At 44.1% G+C, this 9046-nt stretch overlaps 2 long non-coding RNA genes across 2 annotated transcripts; both read right to left on the reverse strand.

Moving 5' to 3' along the window:
• Positions 1 to 208: 208 nt before the first annotated feature.
• On the reverse strand, positions 209 to 1101 carry LOC134300356 (uncharacterized). The gene is made up of 2 exons (XR_010007343.1): positions 543 to 1101; positions 209 to 423 (listed from the first exon to the last, which is right to left on the reverse strand). It is a non-coding gene; the product is annotated as an uncharacterized LOC134300356 (long non-coding RNA).
• Positions 1102 to 1305: 204 nt separating this feature from the next.
• Positions 1306 to 8093, reverse strand: LOC134300364 (uncharacterized). Its single transcript, XR_010007344.1, has 3 exons — positions 8040 to 8093; positions 7855 to 7939; positions 1306 to 1621 (listed from the first exon to the last, which is right to left on the reverse strand). It is a non-coding gene; the product is annotated as an uncharacterized LOC134300364 (long non-coding RNA).
• Positions 8094 to 9046: the final 953 nt, after the last annotated feature.

The following is a 9046-nucleotide window of genomic DNA, read 5'->3' on the forward strand; positions in this document are numbered from 1 at the left end:
TAATAAACCTTGCAACCTTGATTAAATTACTATCTGGACAGATGTAGCTATTTCACGCCATATCAAAGTGGCTTTTGTAGAGGCAGGATGACAATGGACCCAGTACTGTGTCTGGAATCAGATGTTAGGAAAGCGCAGCTCCTTAAAGAAGGGGTGGTGGTTGTGTTTTCTGATATCGAAAAAGCGTATGATGTGCTATGGGCAGAAGTCAAGTCAAGTCAACTTTATTTATATAGCGCTTTTTACAACAGACATTGTCTCAAATGCAACTTTACAAAATCCAGGACCAACAGATACAAAAATCCCTGTTGAGCAAGCCGAGGGCAACTGTGGCAAGGAAAAACTCCCTGAAAATTACAGGAAGAAACCTTGAGAGGAACCAGACTCAGCAGGGCCCATCCTTCTTGGGTGGTCTGGAGGATACTTTAAATAAATACACGATTTACACAAAGCATACAAACACAGAATTAAATGATCTAAAAGTTATAACTAGCAATAAGAAAACAAATAGAGTTATTAATAATAATAAAGTTATTGTTTACTTCCATCTGCAATAAAGTCTGTAGTGATTTCTTGTCATTCTTGGTGCAAACACTCCAAGCTCGTCATTTCCTGCAGGAGCAGCAGTGTTGTCACGGCAGTCTCGACTTTTATCCTTAACCTCGGCGGGTAAACAGGTTTCCATCAGAATGCCTTTGGAGTAAAACAACAGAGAATGTAGTTAATAATGTACAATGCTAGTTGAGTAAAACAGTTTTACAGAGAGTTTTAGACTCCGGCAGCCCTAATTATTACAGCATAACTAAAAGGGAGAGCGAGCAGGTAACAAGGTCATGAAGGCTTTCACAGGACATCAGCGCCCATCTCCCCACCGTCATCAAACCTGAGTGATCGGATAAGAGAGGCAGAACGACAGCAACCCAACATCCCTGATCACCACAAGTTTCTATGACCATGAACCCCCAAGCTCTGCGCCTTTGTCTATACTAATCAAAAGCCTGAGAAAATAAATATGTTTTCAGTCTAGACTTAAACATTGAGACTGTGTCTGAATCATTAACAGATAGTATATTTCTTATTTTAGAGATATTACACAGATGATAGAAAGCAACTCTAGTAATATTATTAATGTGTGTATCAAAGGAAAGATCTGAATCTATTGTGACACCCAAGTTTTTTACATCTGGGCTGGGAGTAACAGAGAAAGTGTTTAGGTTTAGCACCAGGTTAGAGAACTTGTCTCTTGCAGCTTTAGAGCCAACAAGTAAAACCTCAGTTTTATCTGAATTAAGTAAAAGAAAATTACACGACATCCAGTTTTTTATGTCGTTTACACTTTAATCTTCTATCTTACTGATTGTGTCAGTATCATTTGGTTTGGCTGATATATACAGCTGTGTGTCATCTGCATAGCAGTGAAATTTTATGCCGTGTTTATGAATAATTTCTCTTAACCCTAACCCCATTTCTCCCAGAGCTCCTGCTGGGGCCATAATAATAGACAAATGTACTTAGCTTTAGAAGAAGAGTTGGAATTGCTGTTTAAGTTGGATTCACCGGCGCTTCTGCTGGTAGTCACAGAAAAGCGGCTTAAATTCCGGATGAAACAGGCGTTGATAAGCTGGAATACAAAAAACAAACAAACAAACGCGCTACCTTCGGACAAAAAACGACTGCGCTGGTGTACAAAACGAACAAAAACTCGCTTCGTTCGGACACAGATAGCTGAGCTTTTCTAATAACAGACTGCAAAAACAAGCAGAGATTTATGTTAGGAAACAAAAGCGCTATTTTACGAAAACCACAATAAAACAGTATAAGTCTAGATACTCTATATTAACTACAAGCACAAGATTAACTTTAAAATTACATTTACATTTTCGGCATTTAGCAGACGCTTTTATCCAAAGCGACTTACAGTTGTGACAGCATACAATCTAAGCAACTGAGGGTTAAGGGCCTTGCTCAAGGGCCCAACAGTGGCAACCTGTCAGTGGTGGGGCTTGAACAGGCAACCTTTTGGTTACTAGTCCAGTACCTTAACCACAAGGCTACAACTGCCCTATATTACTGCCCTAAAATTATAGGTTTAAATTATACATATATAAAAGCTATTTAGCTAACAGCTAGAAACAAGTAGCTACGGTTTTAGCGTGCGTGCGTACCACCAGAAACCGGAAAGTACCGTCAGTACCAGGTTCTGTCATGGTATGAGGGTGTGTCAGTACCAGGTTCTGTCATGGTATGAGGGTGTGTCAGTACCAGGTTCTGTCATGGTATGTGGGTGTGTCAGTACCAGGGTGTATCATGATATGGGGGGTGTATCAGTACCAGGGTGTGTCATGGTATAGGGTGTGTCAGTACCAGGGTGTGTCATGGTATGGGGGGTGTATCAGTACCAGGGTGTGTCATGGTATGGGGTGTGTCAGTACCAGGGTGTATCATGGTATGGGGGTGTGTCAGTACCAGGGTATGGGGGTGTGTCAGTACCAGGTTCTGTCATGGTATGTGGGTGTGTCAGTACCAGGGTGTATCATGGTATGGGGGTGTGTCAGTACCAGGTTCTGTCATGGTATGTGGGTGTGTCAGTACCAGGGTGTATCATGGTATGGGGTGTGTCAGTACCAGGGTGTATCATGGTATGGGGGTGTGTCAGTACCAGGGTGTGTCATGGTATGTGGGTGTGTCAGTACCAGGGTGTATCATGGTATGGGGGTGTGTCAGTACCAGGGTGTATCATGGTATGTGGGTGTGTCAGTACCAGGGTGTATCATGGTATGTGGGTGTGTCAGTACCAGGGTGTATCATGGTATGGGGGTGTGTCAGTACCAGGGTGTATCATGGTATGTGGGTGTGTCAGTACCAGGGTGTATCATGGTATGTGGGTGTGTCAGTACCAGGGTGTATCATGGTATGAGGGTGTGTCAGTACCAGGGTGTATCATGGTATGTGGGTGTGTCAGTACCAGGGTGTATCATGGTATGTGGGTGTGTCAGTACCAGGGTGTATCATGGTATGGGGGTGTGTCAGTACCAGGGTGTGTCATGGTATGTGGGTGTGTCAGTACCAGGGTGTATCATGGTATGGGGGTGTGTCAGTACCAGGGTGTATCATGGTATGTGGGTGTGTCAGTACCAGGGTGTATCATGGCATTGGGGTGTGTCAGTACCAGGTTCTGTCATGGTATGTGGGTGTGTCAGTACCAGGGTGTATCATGGTATGGGGGTGTGTCAGTACCAGGGTGTATCATGGTATGGAGGTGAGTCAGTACCAGGGTGTATCATGGTATGGGGGTTTGTCAGTACCAGGGTGTATCATGGTATGGGGGTGTGTCAGTACCAGGGTGTATCATGGTATGGGGGTGTGTCAGTACCAGGTTCTGTCATGGTATGTGGGTGTGTCAGTACCAGGGTGTATCATGGTATGGGGGTGTGTCAGTACAAGGGTGTATCATGGTATGGGGGTGTGTCAGTACCAGGGTGTATCATGGTATGGGGGTGTGTCAGTACCAGGGTGTATCATGGTATGGGAGTGTGTCAGTACCAGGGTGTATCATGGTATGGGGGTGTGTCAGTACCAGGGTGTATCATGGTATGGGTGTGAGTCAGTACCAGGGTGTATCATGGTATGTGGGTGTGTCAGTACCAGGGTGTATCATGGAATGGGGGTGTGTCAGTACCAGGGTGTATCATGGTATTGGGGTGTGTCAGTACCAGGGTGTATCATGGTATGTGGGTGTGTCAGTACCAGGGCGTATCATGGTATGGGGGTGTGTCAGTACCAGGGTGTATCATGGTATGGGGTGTATAAGTACCAGGGTGTATCATGGTATGGGGGTGTGTCAGTACCAGGGTGTATCATGGTATGGGGGTGTTTCAGTACCAGGGTGTATCATGGTATGGGGGTGTGTCAGTACCAGGGTGTATCATGGTATGGGGGTGTGTCAGTACCAGGGTGTATCATGGTATGGGGGTGTGTCAGTACCAGGGTGTATCATGGTATGGGGGTGTGTCAGTACCAGGGTGTATCATGGTATGGAGATGTGTCAGTACCAGGGTGTATCATGGTATGGGGGTGTATCAGTACCAGGGTGTATCATGGTATGGGGGTGTGTAAGTACCAGGGTGTATCATGGTATGGAGGTGTGTAAGTACCAGGGTGTATCATGGTATGTGGGTGTGTCAGTACTAGGGTGTTTCATGGTATGGGGGCGTGTCAGTACCAGGGTGTATCATGGTATGGGGTGTGTCAGTACCAGGGTGTATCATGGTATGGGGTTGTGTCAGTACCAGGGTGTATCATGGTATGTGGGTGTATCAGTACCAGGGTGTATCATGGTATGGGGGTGTGTCAGTACCAGTGTGTATCATGTTATGGGGGTGTGCCAGTACCAGGGTTTATCATGGTATGGGGGTGTGTCAGTACCAGGCTGTATCATGGTATGGGGGTGTATCAGTACCAGGGCGTATCATGGTATGGGGGTGTGTCAGTACCAGGGTGTATCATGGTATGGGGGTGTGTCAGTACCAGGGTGTATCATGGTATGGGGGTGTGTCAGTACCAGGGTGTATCATGGTATGGGGGTGTGTCAGTACCAGGGTGTATCATGGTATGGGGGTGTGTCAGTACCAGGGTGTATCATGGTATGGGGGTGTGTCAGTACCAGGGTGTATCATGGTATAGGGGTGTGTCAGTACCAGGGTGTATCATGGTATGGGGGTGTGTCAGTACCAGGGTATATCATGGTATGGGGGTGTGTCAGTACCAGGGTGTATCATGGTATGTCGGTGTGTCAGTACCAGGGTGTATCATGGTATGGGGGTGTGTCAGTACCAGGGTGTATCATGGTATGGGGGTGTGTCAGTACCAGGGTGTATCATGGTATGGGGGTGTGTCAGTACCAGGGTGTATCATGTTATGGGGGTGTGTCAGTACAAGGGTGTATCATGGTAGGGGGGTGTGTCAGTACCAGGGTGTATCATGGTATGGGGGTGTGTCAGTACCAGGGTGTATCATGGTATGGGGGTGTGTCAGTACCAGGGTGTATCATGGTATGGGGGTGTGTCAGTACCAGGGTGTATCATGGTATGGGGGTGTGTCAGTACCAGGGTGTATCATGGTATGGGCGTGTGTCAGTACAAGGGTGTATCATGGTAGGGGGGTGTGTCAGTACCAGGGTGTATCATGGTATGGGGGTGTGTCAGTACCAGGGTGTATCATGGTATGGGGGTGTGTCAGTACCAGGGTGTATCATGGTATGGGGGTGTGTCAGTACAAGGGTGTATCATGGTAGGGGGGTGTGTCAGTACCAGGGTGTATCATGGTATGGGGGTGTGTCAGTACCAGGGTGTATCATGGTATGGGGGTGTGTCAGTTCTCGGACTTCGGCTCTTTCATCTGAAGTGATACCTTATCTCCTTTTATAACCTCTTCGGAGGGAGGAGACACCAGAGACTGGTACCAGACTTGATCTACTTCCTCTTGTAAATCAAGTTTCAAGTCTGGACTTTCAATGACCAAAAGCCAGAGATAACCAAACACACACACACACACACACACACACACACACACACACACACACACACACACAGACACACACACACACACACTCATCTGAATTCCAGTGATCTGAATCAGGATCTGGTCATGATTTATTCGATTTGGGAAAGAAGTTGTTGTAATTGTTGTAATTTCTATGAATAGTATCAGAATATAGACAGACTGTCTTTCATGTATCGTTTCTACATTAACACAAAAAAAAATTCCCTACCCTGCCTTAACACAGTCGGCTAAAAAAGGCATCTAGTAACACTACAGAGCAGACATCCCAAGCTGCAAAATCTCATTTCAGGGAGGTAAGAACAACATCAAGAAAAAGGAACCTCCGAAGGGAAAAAAAAAGAAATAAAAAACCTCTCGCACACACCAAAGGATTATGGGTGATAACAGAACTTTTATGAGCTGCTAACTGGGCTATTAAGCTAACTGTTCACTTTACAAATACATTAATGTTCCCTACAAAGTGCACTAGATTGTGTATAAGATCACGGATTCATGTTCCCTACAAAGAATGGAGAGGCTGTAATTTTTATCGTAGTGACACTTCAACTGTGAGAGACAGAATCTAAAAAAATCCAGATAATCACATTGTATGATTTTTAAATAATTAATTTGCATTTTATTGCATGAAATAAGTATTTGATCACCTACCAACCAGCAAGAATTCTGGCTCTCACAGACCTGTTAGTTTTTCTTTAAGAAGCTCCTCCTATTCTGCACTCATTACCTGTATTTATTGCACCTGTTTGAACTCGTTACCTGTATAAAAGACTCCTGTCCACACACTCAATCAATCACATTCCAACCTCTTCACCATGGCCAAGACCAAAGAGCTGTCTAAGCACACCAGGGACAAAATTGTAGACCTGCACAAGGCTGGGATGGGCTACAGGACAATAGCAAGCAGCTTGGTGAGAAGGCAACAACTGCTGGTGCAATTATTAGAAAATGGAAGAAACACAAGATGACTGTCAGTCTTCCTCGGTCTGCTGCTCCATGCAAGATCTCACCTCGTGGGGTAAGGATGATCCTGAGAAAGGTCAGGAATCAGCCCAGAACCACATGGGAGGACCTGGTCAATGACCTGAAGAGAGCTGGGACCACAGTCTCAAAGATTACCGTTAGTAACACACTACGCCGCCATGGATTAAAATCCTGCAGGGCACGCAAGGTCCCCCTGCTCACGCCAGCACATGTCCAGGCCCGTTTGAAGATCACCAATGACCACCTGGATGATCCAGAGGAGGCATGGGAGAAGGTCATGTGGTCAGATGAGACCAAAATAGAGCTTTTTGGTATCAACTCCACTCGCCGTGTTTGGAGGAAGAAGGAGGATGAGTCCAACCGTCCCAACCTTGAAGCATGGGGGTGGAAACATCATACTTTGGGGTGCTTTTCTGCAGAGGGGACAGGACGACTGCACCGTATTGAAGGGAGGATGGATGGGGTCATGTATCGTGAGATTTTGGCCAACCACCTCCTCCCCTCAGTAAGAGCATTGAAGATGGGTCATGGCTGGGTCTTCCAGCATGACAATGACCCGAAACACACAGCCAGGGCAATGAAGGAGTAAGAAGCATTTCAAGGTCCTGGAGTGGCCTAGCCAGTCTCCAGACCTGAACCCAATAGAAAATCTTTGGAGGAAGCTAAAACTCAATGTTGCCCAGCGACAGCCCGAAACCTGAAAGATCTGGAGAAGATCTGTATGGAGGAGTGGGCCAACATCCCTGCTGCAGTGTGTGCAAACTTGATCAAGAACTACAGGAAACGTCTGACCTCTGTAAAGGTTTCTGTACCAAATATTAAGTTCTGTTTTTCCATTGTATCAAATACTTATTTCATGCAATAAAATGCAAATTAATTATTTAAAAATCATACAATGTGATTATCTGGATTTTTTTTTAGATTCTGTCTCTCACAGTTGAAATGTACCTATGATGAAAATTACAGCCTCTCCATTTTTTGTAGGTGGGAAAACTTGCAAAATCGGCATCAGTGTATCAAATACTTATTTTCCCCACTGTATATCAAGGATACCAACATTTTAATCATTAATGAATTCATGCATCTACATTTACCATCAATCCTCTCATTCATCTAAACCTTCATTCATTCAGTTCCATGGAGAGGTTCATGTTAAGTCTGGTTCCTCTCAACCATGCTCTATTTTGTCTATTAGGTTTTATACAGCCATTTATACACTGAAGATATCATCTACACATCATTCATTCATACACCAGTGTAGGTGGAACCAGGTGATTTTATTTTTCTCAGTATATAAACTAACACACCTACCTGTAAGATACAGGAGGAGGATCAGAACCTGCTTCATCACTGATACGTTCCTGAGGAACTAAAGAAGTTTTACTGAACGTTCCACCTGAAATAAAATGAAATTAAGAAGCAACATCAATAAACCTTATAAAACCTATAAATATTAGTAGAACGATAGGAACAGATCGAGTTGTACTGAATGTTACCTATATGTTGAGGAGTATTTCTTCGGAGGTTCTTCTGATCTTTGACTATTCCAGTTGTTCTTTCTCTAAATAAACGTCTTTTCCACACTTCCTCATTGCATCACTCCATTACTTGATGCTGATTGGACAGCAGTGATCTCTATTTCCATTTTATTAACCTACTCAGCAATTCAAATCAGCTCCCTGTGCTCTAATGATAGATTTTTTTGGCTCTTTACTCAGTTTCAATCTGAAGTTTGTTTTCTAGTCCAAACAGAATCCAACATCACTGTATCATCTACATAGATCATCAACTCCCTAAATATAACGAGATACCAGACTCAACAGGCCCATCCTGTTTGTGGGGCTGTATAAGAGAACGCTCTTAACCCTAGAACACTAACGGTAAAATTAGTAACACCATCACTAACGTTGGGTATAGTTTACCCGGTATAAAATATAGTTTTCATCAATTTATTTTAAAAGTACAACACTGTATGACAAGTTTTGAAACCCTTCTTTAATTTTACAACATACATCATCACATAAAATAAAATAAAAAGCAGAAAAATTACTGGAAAATCAGGTAATCCTTAACAGGTAATGTCCTAACAAAAAAAAAAATGCTGCTGGGAACTTGGTCTTTGGTCCACCCATTCCTGGGACATGTGAGCCCTGTCTGGTAAAGGCACAGTCTTCCTGCATCACTGATAACTGTGGGAAAGATAGACAAAAATGGCATTTTTTGAGAAGGGGAAAAATTACCAAATTCTTTTGATTAAATGAATTTTCTTGGAAATTACCATTAAGTGATATTTATTCATTGCCATTATACTAATTAAGGATTATATTCAAATTCTGGGACAACTCTAACTTACCTTATGCCTTACATGCAGTCAGTACAGGCAGGGTAGTAATGGCAAAGGCACACTGGTCGACTGCAGACATAACACCTGTGTCGTGTCTTCCTGTCCGAGCCTGTGGGGCAGTCAGCACACCTCACTAAGGGACCTCCGCTTTCTGCTGCC

This window comes from Trichomycterus rosablanca, chromosome 2, assembly GCF_030014385.1.
Source record: "Trichomycterus rosablanca isolate fTriRos1 chromosome 2, fTriRos1.hap1, whole genome shotgun sequence".
NCBI lineage: Eukaryota > Metazoa > Chordata > Actinopteri > Siluriformes > Trichomycteridae > Trichomycterus > Trichomycterus rosablanca.